Source organism: Mustela lutreola, chromosome 3 (genome assembly GCF_030435805.1).
Source record: "Mustela lutreola isolate mMusLut2 chromosome 3, mMusLut2.pri, whole genome shotgun sequence".
Classification (NCBI taxonomy): domain Eukaryota; kingdom Metazoa; phylum Chordata; class Mammalia; order Carnivora; family Mustelidae; genus Mustela; species Mustela lutreola.
In genome coordinates, this window is record NC_081292.1 from 99119607 (window position 1) to 99134764 (window position 15158).

At 36.8% G+C, this 15158-nt stretch overlaps 1 protein-coding gene across 1 annotated transcript in view; it reads right to left on the bottom strand.

Annotated features, from left to right (window-relative positions):
* LOC131826886 (uncharacterized) overlaps positions 1 to 15158 on the bottom strand; it is a 166614-nt gene that overhangs the window by 4635 nt on the left and 146821 nt on the right.

The window sequence follows — 15158 nt, forward strand, 5'->3', positions numbered from 1 at the left end:
AATAAGTCAAGCAGAGAGAGTCAATTAACATAGGGTTTCACTTATTTGTGGAGCTTAACAAATAACCTGGAGGACATAGGGAGATGGAGAGGAGAAGGGAGTTGAGGGAAATTGGAAGGGGAGATGAACCATGAGAGACTATAGACTCTGAAAAACAATCTGAGGGTTTTGAAGGGTTTGAGGGTAAGAGGTTGGGGGAGCCAGGTGGTAGGTAATAGGGAGGGCACATATGGCATGGAGCACTGGGTGTGGTGCAAAAAGAATGAATACTGTTATGCTGAAAATAAATTAAAAAAAAAAAAAGAATAGATTGTCATTCAACAATATAAAATGAGGACTGTTGAGAAAGTCTTCAAACACCTAACTCTCCCCTAGCTGATCAGTCACATGGCCCTACAGTTGTCCAAAAGCATAACTGTTAATTTTAACCAAGACATTTTGTTCTAGGAGTGCTTAATTAAAATTCAACTGATCAAGTCCCTGACATGTCATAATTATGAGACCTTCCTCAGGATGGCAGAACTTACCCTTACCCTTAAAACTGTAAGGACAAGTGTTACATAGGGTCTTGGAAAGACAAGGGATACTGACTCTATCCTCCCATCATCCTGAGATAAAATTGGCCTCTTCCTGTTTTGTCTACTTTGTAAAGTTACTGTATTAACTTTGAAATTTTGGTATGTATTCAAGTAAATGTTCCCTTTCCTTTTCTTTTTTATCCCTCGCATGATCAAGCAAGTGTGCTTAGGAGAACTAGAATCACCACAATTATGGTTGGGTACTTTAACACTTTTACCACAGTAATCGATAGAAAAAGTAAAAAAAAAAAACAAAAACAAAAAAAAAAAACAAACAACCAACCAAAAAACCAAAAAACATACCAAGGAGACAGGTGAAGGGAACAATACTATCCTCCAACTGGAATGAACAGTTACAAAATAGCCCACCCAACAATCACAGAATATATATTGCTTTCAAGTGCACACAGAATATTCACTGAGAGGCTATGTCCTTGATGATTATGATAACAGTAACAACAACAAGTTTAAAAGGATTGGAATCATACAGAATATGCTTCTCTGACCATAATGGAATTACACTAGAAATCAGTGATAGAAAGTTAATTGGAGAGTGTTCACCTACTTGGATTAAGCAACGTACAAAATAATCCACAGTAGTAAAGTGATTACACTTTGAGAACTGTGATCCAGTGTTCCAATTCCTTCTTCATATGCTTTTTTAAAATTCCTAGTGTTCTGATTCTTTCAAGCTATATTGTATTATTCTTCATCATACTCTTTAGGTGATCATACCTGTAATGTATCTTTTTGTGTTTACTTGTAGAAAGTATCAGAACATTATTTGACTCAACTAGTATATAATCTCCACTTCCTATTAAATTATCAGAATTTGCTCTTAGACCCCAAACCTGTTAAAATCACAGAATCTCAGACTTAGAATTCTCTAAAAGTCTACTTTAATCCTGGTTAAGGTGAAATGGGCCATGTATGTATTCACATGGAGGCGAAATCATATCTAATTTTCATATTTAAATTATTTTATTTTATTTATTATTTTATTTTATTTTTCAGTGTTCCAAGATTCATTATTTATGCACCACACCCAGTGCTCCATACAATACGTGGCCCTCCTTAATACCCACTACCAGGCTCACCTAACCCCCCACCCCCTCCCCACCAAAACTCTGTTTCTCAAAGTCAACAGTCTCTCATGCTTCCTCTCTCCCTCCAATTTCCCCCAGTTCATTCTTTTTTCCTTCTCCTAATGTCCTCCATGCTATTCCTTATGTTCCACAAGTAAGTGGAACCATAATATAATTGATTCTCTCTGCTTGATTTCTTTTTTTTTTTTTTAAAGATTTTATTTATTTGACAGACAGAGATCATAAGTAGGCAGAGAGGCAGGCAGAGAGAGAGAGAGAGGAGGAAGCAGGCTCCCCACCGAGCAGAGAGCCCGATGTGGGGCTCGATCCCAGGACCCTGGAATCATGACCTGAGCTGAAGGCAGAGGCTTTAACCCACTGAGCCACCCAGGTGCCCCTGCTTGATTTATTTCAGTCAGCATGCTGACTCCAGTCCTATCCATGTTGATACAAATGTTGGGTATTCATCCTTTCTAATGGAGGCATAATACTCCATTGTATATATGGACCATATGTTTTTTTTATCCATTTATTTGTTGAAAGACATTTGGCTCTTTCCACAGTTTGGTGATTGTGGCCATTGCTGCTATGAACATACAGCCCTTCTTTTCACTACATCTGTATCTTTGGGTAAATGCCCAGTGTGCAATTGCAGGATCATAGGGTATCTTTATTTTTAATTTCTTAAGGAATCTCCATATTGTTTTCCAAAGTGGCTGCACCAACTTGCATTCCCACCAACAGTGTAGGAGGGTTCCCTTTTCTCCACATCCTCTCCAATGCTTGTTGTTTCCTGTTTGTTAATTTTGGCCCTTCTAACTGGTATAAGGTGGTATCTCAGTGTGGTTTTGATTTCAGTTTCCCTGATGGCTAATGATGATGAACATTTTTTTCATGTGTCTGTTTCATATGTCTGTCATGTCTTCTTTGGAGAAGTGTCTGTTCAAGTGTTCTGCCCATTTTTTGACATGATTATCTGTTTTTTTGGGGTGTTGAGTTTGAGTAGTTCTTTTTAGATCTTGGATATCAGCCCTTTATCTGTGGAGTCATTTGCGAATATCTTCTCCCATTCCATGGGTTGCCTCTTTGTCTTTGTTTTTTTGACTGTTTCCTTTGCTGTGCAGAAGTTTTTGATCTTGATTAAGTCCCAAAGGTTCATTTTTGCTTTTGTTTCCTTTGCCTTTGGAGACGTGTCTTGAAAGAAGTTGCTGTGGCCGATGTTGAAGAGGTTACTGCTTATGTTCTTCTCTATGATTTTGATAGATTCCTGCCTCACACTGAGGCCTTTCATCCATTTTGAGTTTATCTTTGTGTATGGTGTGAAAGAATAGTTGAGTTTAATTCTTCTATATATAGCTGTCCAATTTTTCCAGCACCATTTATTGAAGAGACTGTCTTTTTTCCACTGTATATTTTTTCCTGTTTTGTTGAAGATTATTTGACCATAGAGTTGAGGGTCCATATCTGGACTCTCTACTCTGTTCCATTGGTTAATGTGTCTGTTTTTGTGCTAGTACCATGCTGTCTTGGTGATCACAGCTTTGTAGTAAAGCTTGAAATCAGACAACATGATGCCCCCATTCTTCTTTTTCTTTTTCAACATTTCCTTAGCAATTTGGGGTCTTTTCTGGTTCCAAAAAAATTTTAGAATTGTTCATTCCAGCTCTTTGAAAAATGCTGGTGGAATTTTGATCAGAATAACATTGAAAGTATAGATTGCTCTAGGCAGTTTAGATATTTTAACAATGTTTTTTCTTCTGATCCATGAGCATGGAATGCTTTTCCATCTTTTTGTGTCTTCTTCAATTTCCTAGAGGCAGAGAGGACATCCCCTTCAAGATCAACAAGTCTAGGAAAGCCTCCAGATACTTCATTGTGAAATTCACAAGTCATAAATTCAGAGAGACTATCTTAGGGGTAGGTAGGGTGAAGGGATGCCTTATATACAGAGGAAGGACCATCAGAATAACATCAGAATTGTCCACAGAAACCTGGAAAGCCAGAAAGAGTTGGCAATACTTATTCAGGGCACTAAATGAGAAGAACATGCAGCCAAGAATACTTTATCCAGCAAGACTGACATTCAGAATCAAGGGAGGGAGAAAGAGCTTCCAAGACCAGCAAGGCTTAAAACATTATGTGACCACCAAGCTGGCACTACAAGAATTATTAAGAGGGGTTCTATAAAAGAAGAATCCAAGAGTGACACAGAACACAAATTTATAGGGACAGTTTATAGAAACAAGGACTTCATTAGATAAAAACATCTTTCAATAATCACTCTCAATGTGAACAGCCTAAATGCTTCCATAAAATAACACAGGTTGCAGACTGGATAAAATGACAGGACCAGTCCATATGCTGTCTACAAGAGAGACTTTTGGAACCTAAAGATACATCCAGACTGAAAGTAAAGGATGCAGAACAATCTTTCATGCCAGTGGGCCTCAAAAGAACATTGAGGTAGCTATTCTCATAACAGATAAATTATATTTTAAGCTGAAGACCATAGTCAGAGATACAGAAGGACACTACATCATTATTAAAGGATCTATCCACCAAGAAGATCTAACAATTGTAAATATTTATGCTCCCAGCATGGGAGCAGCCAACTACACAAGCCAACTGTTAAACAAAATAAAGAGTCATGTTGATATGAATACATTAATTGTAGGGGATCTTAACACACCACTCTCAGCAATAGACAGATCATCCAAGCAGAAAATCAATGAAGAAACAAGAATGTTGAATGACACATCGGACCAGTTGGACGTTATAGATAAATACAGAACATTCCACCCTAAATCAACAGAATACTCATTCTTCTTGAGTACACATAGAACTTTCTCCAGAATAGACCACGTACTTGGTCACACTCAGGACTCAACCAATACATCTGATTTTTAAAAACAGTCATGTAAGCTGGTGACTGCATCATTTTCACAAAACTTTTTATCTAGCCACTTTCACAGGGATTACTAATACATTTTCCTAAATCCTTCTCTTCTTACTTCACACCAGATCTGTCATGTCACTCCTCTATTAAAGCGCTGAAAGACTGCCATTGCTTATAGAATCAAGTCAGGATTGACTGACATAGAGCCAAGTTTTTCTACATTCTATCTTATAACCACTGCAACAACTGCTGTTTTCTGCCTTTCTAGGCCATTAAGGACCTACCACTCACTACCCCTCATATTCCATGAATTTCGTACTATCACACTTAAAAAAATTATAGAGGTATACTTGACATACAACATCATGTTGATTCCAGGTATACAACATAATGATACATTGCAAAGTGATCACTGCATGAATCTAGTTACCATCTATCCCCATATGAAGATAATTTTATGATTTACTCTCTTGGAAAATTTTGAGTATGTGCTATAATATTATTCACTATAATCACCATGCTGTGTATTATATCCTCATGACTTACTTATTTTATTACTGGAAGTTTGTACCTGTTGGCCCCCTTTACCTGTTTTGACTACTATCCACCTCTTCCCCACTGAAATCACCAATTCTGTTTTCTGTATGTATGAGTTTTGTTTTGTTCTTTAGATTCCATATATAAGTGAAATCATATAGTATTTATCTTTCTCTGTCTGACTTATTTCATTTAGCATAATTCCCTTAAGGTCCATCTATGTTGTCACAAATGGCAAGATGTCATTTTCTTTTATGGCTGAGTAATATTCCACTGTGTATTTATATCTAGTTTTGTTCTTTCTCAAGATATTGAGATACTGGCTATTCTCTTATGGTTCCATACAAATTTTAGGATTTTTTTGTTCTAGTTCTGTGAAAAATACCCTATGTTTATTGCAGTGTTACTTATAATAGCCAAGATATGGAAATAACCCAAGTGTTCACAGATAGATGAATGGATAAAGAATATATTGTGTACTATGGAATTAAATACAATAGGATTATTATTCAGCCATAAAAAAAGAAGGAAATTTTGCCATTCATGACAACAAGGATGAATTAAGGTATTATGCTAAGTGAAATAAACCAGACAGAGAAAGACAGATAAATGATTTCGCTTATATGTAGAATCTAAAAACAAAACAAGCAAAAAAGGGAAACAGAGTCATAGAGAAAAAACTCGTGGTTTCTAGAGGGGCAGGGGGTGGGGGAAGAGATGAAATGAAAGGAGATTAAGAGGCACAAGCTTCTAGTTTTAAAATAAATAAGTTATAGGGATTAAAAGTACAACAAAGGGAATACAGTCCATAATATTGTAATCAACTTGTGTGGTAACAGATGGCAATTAACTTACTGTGATGAGCACTTAGTAATGTATTTATTTGTCAAATCACTCTGTTTTCCACCTGAAACTAGTATTATATTTTATGTCAACTGTCCTCAGTTAAAAAAAGCATAGAAGTGGCATAAGAACAGACACATATCAATGGAACAGAATAGAGAGCCCAGAAATAATCCCATGCATGTATGGTCAATTAATTTGTGACACAGGCAAGGATATACAATAGCGAAAGTATGGTCTTGGTGATCCTTGCTAAAGGTTTGTCAGTTTTGTTTAACTATTTAGAGAATCAGCCCTTATTTTCAGTGATCTTTTCTACTGTCTTTTCGTCTCTATTTATTTCTGCTGTGATCTTTATTATTTCTTCCCTCCTGGTAATTTTTTACTTCATTTGTTCTTTTCCTAGTTCCTTCAGGTATATAATTAATATTGTTCATTGAAATTATTCTTGTTTTTTGAAGTAGGCCTGTATTGCTATGAAGTTCCCTCTTTGAACCACATTTCCCCACAGATCTTAGATTATTGTGTTTCCTTTTTTTTTTTTTTTTTGTCTTGAGGTATTTTAAAATTTCTATTTTGATTTCTTCATTGTCCCTTCGGTTTTCTGGTACCATATTATTTAGTCACTGATTATTTGTGTTTTTTCCAGTTTTCTTCTTTGAATTGATTTCTAGTTTCCCACCATTTTGGTCCGAAAAGAACCTTGATATAATTTCATTCTTCCTAAATTTATTGAGACTTGTTTTGTGGCCTGGCCTGTGGTCTGTCCTGAAGAATGTTCTATGTACACCTGTGAAGAATGTGTATTCTGCTTTTGCATGGAATTTAAAATGGGTATATGAATATACCCAGAAGCTTAATTCTGTATATATCTGTTATATCTGTATATATCTGTTAAGTCCATCATGTCTAGTCTGTTGTTGAAGATCAATGTTTCCTTACTGACTTTGCTTAGATGACCTATCCATTGATGTAAGGAGGTGTTAAAGTCCCTGACTACTTTTGTATTGCTGTCAGTTTCTCCCTTTAGGTCTATTAATATTTGATTTATATATTTTGGTACTATTGTACTGCATATATATATATATATATATATATATATATATATATATATCTTTATCCTACATATGTAAAACAGTCTATTTTAAGTTGACAATAATTTAAGTTTGAATCCATTGTTAATCTACATTTTTACTCCCTCCCAACATTGTTTCTGATATCTCATTTTACATCTTTTTGCATATCCCTTAAGTAAGTACTGTAGTTATAGTTAATTTTAATATTTTTGTCTTTTAGGGGCACCTAGGTGGCTCAGTGGGTTAAGCCGCTGCCTTCGGCTCAGGTCATGATCTCAGGGTCCTGGGATCGAGTCCCGCATTAGGCTCTCTGCTCAGTGGGGAGCCTGCTTCCCTCTCTCTCTCTACTGTGATCTCTCTCTGTCAAATCAATAAATAAAATCTTAAAAAAATATATTTTTGTCTTTTAACCTTCATACTAACTTTATAAATGGCTTATAGACTACCTTTACTATATATTTAAATTTACTACTGTGATTTTTACTTTCATGTATTTTCTTGTTACTAATTACTAATTTTTTTTTCAGCTAAAAATGTCCCATTTATCCTTCTTGTAAGTCCAGTTTAGTGGTGATGGGCTTATTTACTTTTTGTTTATCTGGAAAACTTTATTTATTCTTCAATTCCAAATGATAACCTTACTAAGTAGTGTAGTCTTGGTTGAAAGTTTTTTTTTTTCTTCTTTCTCAGAACTTTCAATAAATAATGCCACTGTCTTTGGAACTGCAAATTTCCTGCTGAGAACTCTGGTGATAGCGTTATGGGGATTCCCTTGTACATAACAAGTTGTTTTTCTCTTGTTGGCATCAAGACTCTCTCTTTAACTTCTGACATTTTAATTGTAATAGTCTTGATGTGGATATCTTTGGATTCATCATTTTGGGAGCTTTATAGACTTTCTGGATCTGGACGTCTGTTTCTTTTCCCAGATTAGGAAAGTTTTCAGCCATTATTTCTTGAAATAAATTTTCTGCTTCTTTCTCTCTCTCTTCTCCTTCTGGGACCCTTGTAATGTGAATGGTGAATGTTATCTCACTTGATGTTGTCCCATAGATCCCTTAAACTATCTTCACTTTTTAAGATTTTTGTTTGTTTTTACTGCTCTGATTGAGCCCTGTTTTCTAGATCACTGATTCTTTAGAGTCAGTCTGCTTTTGAACTCCTCTAGTGTGTTTTTCAGTTCAGTTATTGTGTTCTTCAGCTCTGTGACTTCTGTCTGGTACTTTCTTATATTTTCTGCCTCTTTAAGTTCTCATTGTATTCATTCATTCTTCTCTGAAGTTTAGTGAGCATCTTTATGACCATTACTTTGAATTCTTTAACAGGTATATTACTTACATCTTTTTCATTGAGATCTTTTTGAGGTTTTATATCCTTCTCTTGCTTGGAACATACTCTTCTGTTTCCTCATTTTGCTTGACTCTGAATTTGTTTCTATGTATTATGCAAAAGAGGTCCCTCTACCAGTCTTGAAGGAGTGGCTTTGTGTAGGTGAAGAAATTTACTATTTAACCATGCCCTAATTCTTGTTTGTCTTTTGGACATTTATGGTTGTTTAAGTAGTTTGATTTATTCTTGATAAGTTCCCATTGTTGAAGGTGCACCAAGACCTGTCATGATCCAAGGAGAAGGATCTCAGTTAGCACCTCATTTCAGGCTGATTAGAAGTCTGACCCTCACGCAGTTGCTTTCAAAGTATGTAAATATATACATTCTTGTGGGGCTGTAATCATGTACACTGCTGGCCTCCATAGTCCCATCTGTCACTTCTCCTATAGCAGATGTTTAAGATTAGTAAATGGATCCCCTTCATGATAGTATAGGTGGTTTTTAAGCTGATGACTTTGTATTTGTTCCTGGGGTAAGTGAGACTGCATTTAAGTCCTTTAACAGGAGTATCTCCATTTCCTACAGTCCTTTGTGTCACTTGGATGTAAGCTTCATTGTTTGTCTAAGCCAGATGTTTTGGGGGCTTGTCTTTCTGGTGAAGGTCCCAGGGGTTGGGTGCTTCATGTGGGGCAAAAACCCCTCCCTTCTTTGAGAGAAACTCTAGACTTGTGAGGTCCCTTCCTATTGAGTGTCTCTGTTTCTGGGGTGGGGATTTTGGAAACACCATGTCTCTGCTTCTCTATCTCATTCTCCATGTGGTCTTTTTATCCTTTGTTGTTGTGGAGGAACATTTCAACTAGTTTTCAGTTCTTTTTTTCAGAGGGAATTGTTCCACATGTAGCTGTAGATTTGGTGTGCACAGGAGGAAGTGAACTCAGTTTCTTTTTACACCACTATTTTGGACAGACTCTCCCTACCATGCCCTTGATTTTGTTATTCTCTCTACTTGAAATGCATCCCCCAGTGAAATTTCATCAATTCTTCAGGCAAGTATCTCCCCGTCTGCAAGGTATTTCCTGTGCTCCCTCCACATTGCCTTTCTGTTAACAATATTTTGTTGAATACACTACAGCATCTGTATTTCAGTATAGTTACTTATGGTTTTATGTATACCGAATTTCAATATACATTTTATTACTGTGTTAGCATTCTAGCTAGACTGTAAGCTTCCTGAGGAAAGAGATTGTCTTCTTCTTTTATCCTAACATATGGCTCTGAGTCAAGCTAATTATTCAGGAAGGGGCTGATAGAGAGGAAGGGAATAGCTTTCATTAAGCACTTTATATGTGTCTGACATGTACTACACAGTTCATCATTTCTAATTTAATCCCTACAACAAGCCAACAAAATATTAAGATGTTAATATCTCCATTTTACAGATGAGGAAACTGAGGTTCAGAGAGGTTAATCAATGTTAGGTGCCCCAAATCTCCTTATTTTCTGGGCCATCTTTTTTGAAAGAAAACTGTATTTCCAGACATTTTCACTGCTTCACTTCCTCCACTTTCCTTATTTAATTCCTCATGCAACTGTCCTGACTTCTGCCCACACTTCTATATCCACACTACTTTACAAAGCTCAATAATTAAGTTCATATTGTGAAGTACAGTGAGTCGTTTTCATTACTTTCTGCCACATTTGACATTGCTGACCATTCCACTGTTTCTGCTCCATTTTCCTTCTCTCCTGGCTTTCCTTCCTTTGTAATTATTCATGTTGAGGTTCTGGGTTCTGCCTTCTTTTCTGCTAGAATATACAATTCCCATGGTTTTTTAATCTCTATTTTAGCCCTGACTTTTTCCTTAACCTTTAGACTAATAATTCCAACACTGATTCCTGAATATATCCATTTGAATGAGCCACCTCTGACTGAACTAGTACCAAATCATTCTTATTATTCTACTCCTTTCTTTACATCTCAGGTCCTCCTGTGTTTCCTTTCTCAGGAAAGGCTAGCACTATTCATCTACCCAGTTGTTTAGCTGAAATCCAAGGAAACACTAGATTCATCCCTTTTTATCATCTCCCACATCCAATAATAACTAAATCTGACAGATTTTATCTCTTAAACATATCTCCAACCTTCTCCTAGAGAGGATGTATCACATGTTGGTTAAAACATGGGCTCTGGGGCTAGACTTCTTGGGTTTGGCTTGTACCATTGCTACCTGGGCAATTATGTCTTCATTTTCTCACTAGAAAAATGAAAATAACATTAATACTGGCATCTAATGGCATCTATAGGAAGGAATGTGTTATTTCATTTGAATCACTTAGTGATTGTCACTTAAAACATGCTTGATAAGTACTAGAACAATTTTTTATTATTTTACCTATTCTGGCTACAATCTAATTCAGGTCCTCATATCTTATTATGTTATCCCCAAATTCATCCTCTACTCTGTTTCCTATTTAAAATGTGCAATTGCTAGCATCAAATGCCCGTATTGTTTCTGCACTTAAAAGCCTTCGATGGCTCCCACCTCACATAGTGGCCAGAAGACAAACTATAAACTCTTCATCTAGAATGCTCTGTGATGTGCCCCTGACCTAATCCTCTGTTTCATCTCCTGCCACTCCTCCTCATACTTGATATACTAGTTAAGCCACCTCTTAAAAGTTTCCACCATATCCTTGTGCTAAGGATGTTTTCTCTGACCTAACAGCCTCCTTGCATTCCTTTCTTTCCTAATAAACCTACACATCTTTTGGGATTCAGCTCAGGGGACATCTACATTGCCAGGCTGGCTTCAGCATCCCTCCTGTGATCCCCTGTGGTACTTGAATTCCTCTACTGTAGTGCTTTAATTTTTACATCTTCACCACCCAGAACAATGCCTAGTATGTTAGTGCTCCAGACATTATTTTTAAAATTAAATGTATGTTGAATAAATAAAAGTAATATTCACCTTAATCAAGATATTTTCAATATCTAGCTTATAGCTCTTTTAAGTAGGTAAAATACAGTGGCCTTGATAAACACCTGGAAAACATCCTATCAGAATGGATTAAAGAGTCCAAAACCTAGGTAATTCTATGTATTCAGTCTGGTTGTGGAAGAGACAAATGCAGGGAATTAGACTGCATCACTCAGGAAAAAGGTTTTTATTATAAAGATAGTAATGAGTCACAACTGAATATGACTACTTTATATCCACACATCCCCATGCTTTCCTTCATACCCTCTTCCTGGAGCTGTGGTCTTCCAATTACAGTTGAGTCTAATTATTCATGCCACATATATTTTATAAAGCCTTTGAAAACACTGCACTAGCAAATACTGAGTCATTGCTCCTGGGGGGAAATAGTGAGGTTCCTGTGAGCCTCTAGTCACAGCATTTTTGTCAGGCAAAACAGTATTTTGCATGACGTTTCATTTGTCAAAGTCCTTGTAAAATAAGCCAGTCTTATCAGCACTGAAAACCTACTCTTCCACATAACCCTTTTCTTGTATAATACTTAGCTGGTATTTAAATTTTTCTTTTTTCTTGAAACCCCCTCATCCTTAGAGCCTACCTCACCTGAAAATTTAATGTTTCTTACACCATTACATCCTTTGAAACAGATGAGCCATGCAAGTGCTATAGGTTTAACATTTTCCTAACACTGGGTAACGTGAACATAAATTTCCCCAGCTTTCAGTCCTACAACATGCTGCCCCATACACGCTTTTTAGTTCATCATCTCATGCACCCACATTTTAACTGCTTTTTTCATATTTGAAGCATACACTATAGCTTTCACTTTAGCACGTTCCAGAATGACTTCATAATGAGATCAGTGAATTCCCACTTCCTTTTTTTCTGAATGTATCACATTATTACTTCATTAACATTGAATTCATGGCCACTAGCCATAGAACTCATGCCTGAACAAGGCTTAGCCAATAAATGTATTTTCTCTATAAGGCAATCACAGTTTTCTTGTGCTTAGGAACACTGGATATCATTTCAGCACTATGTCTGAAAGTCATTTTAAGCAGCACAATCACCAACAAAAAGCACAAAAATGCCAAAAACATAGTACTAAATAGGCCACAAAGAGGACATTTGCTTAGCAAAAAAGCTTAAACATGAAGTAGAGCATCGCCTTGTTCAACCTGAGCTGAGAACCTAGTACTGGGTGACTCAAATGTTTGCTGTTCTGCACATGTCTGTGAATGACTGCACAAGTGCCTTGAGTACTGAATTTGGGGTTACAAATAAATTTTAGTGAGGAGATGAACTCACAAATATGAAATCTGTGAATCATAAGGAACTATTTAGTTTCATGCATTATAGATTCCTCATCAAAATTAGTGATAAATAACTCTTCGTTAGAATAGCATGGAGGAAACATTCTTAGCCTACACTGAGTCACCAGACACCAAGGGCACTGAGGAGTCAGAAGGGGCTTTCTGAGAAGCTGGGTGCTGGAGGCAAAAGTACTCTGTGAGAGCACCAGGGTCCTTACAGCTTTTGAGTCTTAAACAAGAATGTGGACTGTTGGTGGGAACTTTTAACCTGAAATGCACTGACTGTTGAAGTGAATTCCTCTCCAATAGTGATACAAATCTTATGTATGAAAAAAATGGTAGTGCAACAAGAACTGAACTATTTCCTCAGATTCATCAGGACTCAGATTCATCCTCCTCTTCAGACAGTGATGAAGTGATTCTGGCAGGTACAACTTTCACTAGGAATTGCGAAGTCAGGGAAGTACCACACTATATATGCTGCATCTGTTTCTGCCTTATGTAGTTACACAGCTTCCAACAAAAAAATTTTTTTTTTTACATATCAGCTAATTAAAATGAGAACTTACAGTAAAAAATATGTGGTTTTAGCTCATCATTCCATAACCTACCTAAAGCAATACAAGTAGAAAGAGAAAAGGCTTTGGAGATGCACAAATAGGGGTTCAAATCCAGTCTCTGCCAATATACGGCCTTAAAATTTGTCAAGTTTCTTAATACCTCTGAACCTCAGCTTTTTCATCTGTAAAATATGGTACATGATAACCAACTCACAAGACTGTTGATATAATAAAATTGTTTAGATTCATGGGTTAACTTGTTGCAACCATTTGATATGGCTAGTTTGCCATGGCATCTGCATCAAAACATTCACTTCAATGTGGAGAAAGGGGAACCCTCCTACACTGTTGGTGGGAATGCAAGCTGGTGCAACCACTCTGGAAAACAGCATGGAGGTTCCTCAAAAAGTTGAAAATAGAGATACCCTATGACCCAGCATCGCACTACTGGGTATTTACCCTAAAGATACAAATGTAGTGATCCAAAGGGGCACATGCACCCAAATGTTTATAGCAGCAATGTCCACAATAGCCAAACTATGGAAAGAACCTAGATGTCCATCAACAGATGAATGGATAAAGAAGAGGTGGTATATATATATAATGGAATACTATGCAGCCATCAAAAGAAATGAAATCTTGTCATTTGCGATGACGTGGATGGAACTAGACAGTATTATTCTTAGCAAAATAAGTCGATCAGAGAAAGACAATTATCATATGATCTCCCTGATATGAGGAAGTTGAGAGGCAATGTGGGGTGTTCTGGGGGTAGGAAAGGAATAAATGAAACAAGATGGGATCGGGAGGGAGACAAACCATAATAGACTCTTAATCTCACAAAACAAACTGAGGGCTGCCAGGGGGAGGGAGATAGGGAGAGGGTGGTTGGGTTGTGGAATTTGGGGAAGGTATGTGCTATGGTGAGTGCTGTGAAGTGTGTAAACCTGGCAATTCACAGACCTGTACCCCTGGGGCTAATAATATATTATATGTTAATAAAAAATTTTAAAAATATTCACTTCAAAATATAAAACAATATTTTTTATCTCCTATAATCTCACTTCCCACTTTGCGAGTTATAGTCAAATGGTACAAGTACTTTGTAAAAAGTGATCTTATGTTATGTACTATCCCCATCTCTGAATCTTCCTTCCATTCACAGCTATAGGTCTGCATACTCTCTGGAGTGGAATTTTGTGAGATCCTAAAGTGTTTGGCTATTCCATTTATGTTGTTGTCTTGATGTATTATCTGATAAAATCTCAAATAAGTTTATTACTCATATGCAGAAAAGAGAAAACAGCAGACCAGCTCCAAGGCTGTTATTTTTATTGGGGCCTGTGTGCAGGCTTTGTTCTTAGCTGGCATCTGGAAGCTTGGCTCTCAAACCATTCCATAACTGATAAGGATGGGTTTACTGTGCGTGGACCATATGTACAATATTTATTTATCATCTAATTAAAATGAGTACTTACAGTTCTCAATTGTATAATGTGCTTTAGGCCAATATGGTTTCCTTCTAACAGTCTGGAATTTGGTATGTATTCGGCAGGGGGTGCCATGCGACCAGCCTTCTCCAATAAAAACATTAAGCACTCAGTGACTAGTGGACTTACTTGGACAGAAGCATTAGGCACACATTACTGAATTTTTTTTTTCCTGCTAGAGAAAGAAGCAAACTCAATGTGAACCCTCACAGAAAAGAGAAAACATGGGAGGACTTCATGGGTCACTTATCCAGACCTCACCTGTATCTTTTCCCCTTGCTGATCCTGTCCTATATCCTTTCACTGAAATAAGTCTCCCCATAAATATGATTATATGCTGAGTTCTTCTAGCACATTATTGAATGTGTGAATGGCCTTAGTGATCCCCTCAACCCCCCAAACCCGCTTAGTTCTTAAAAACCAAACATTCATAGATTTCTGGTTCTGCTAGGATGTAATAGCCCTATTCT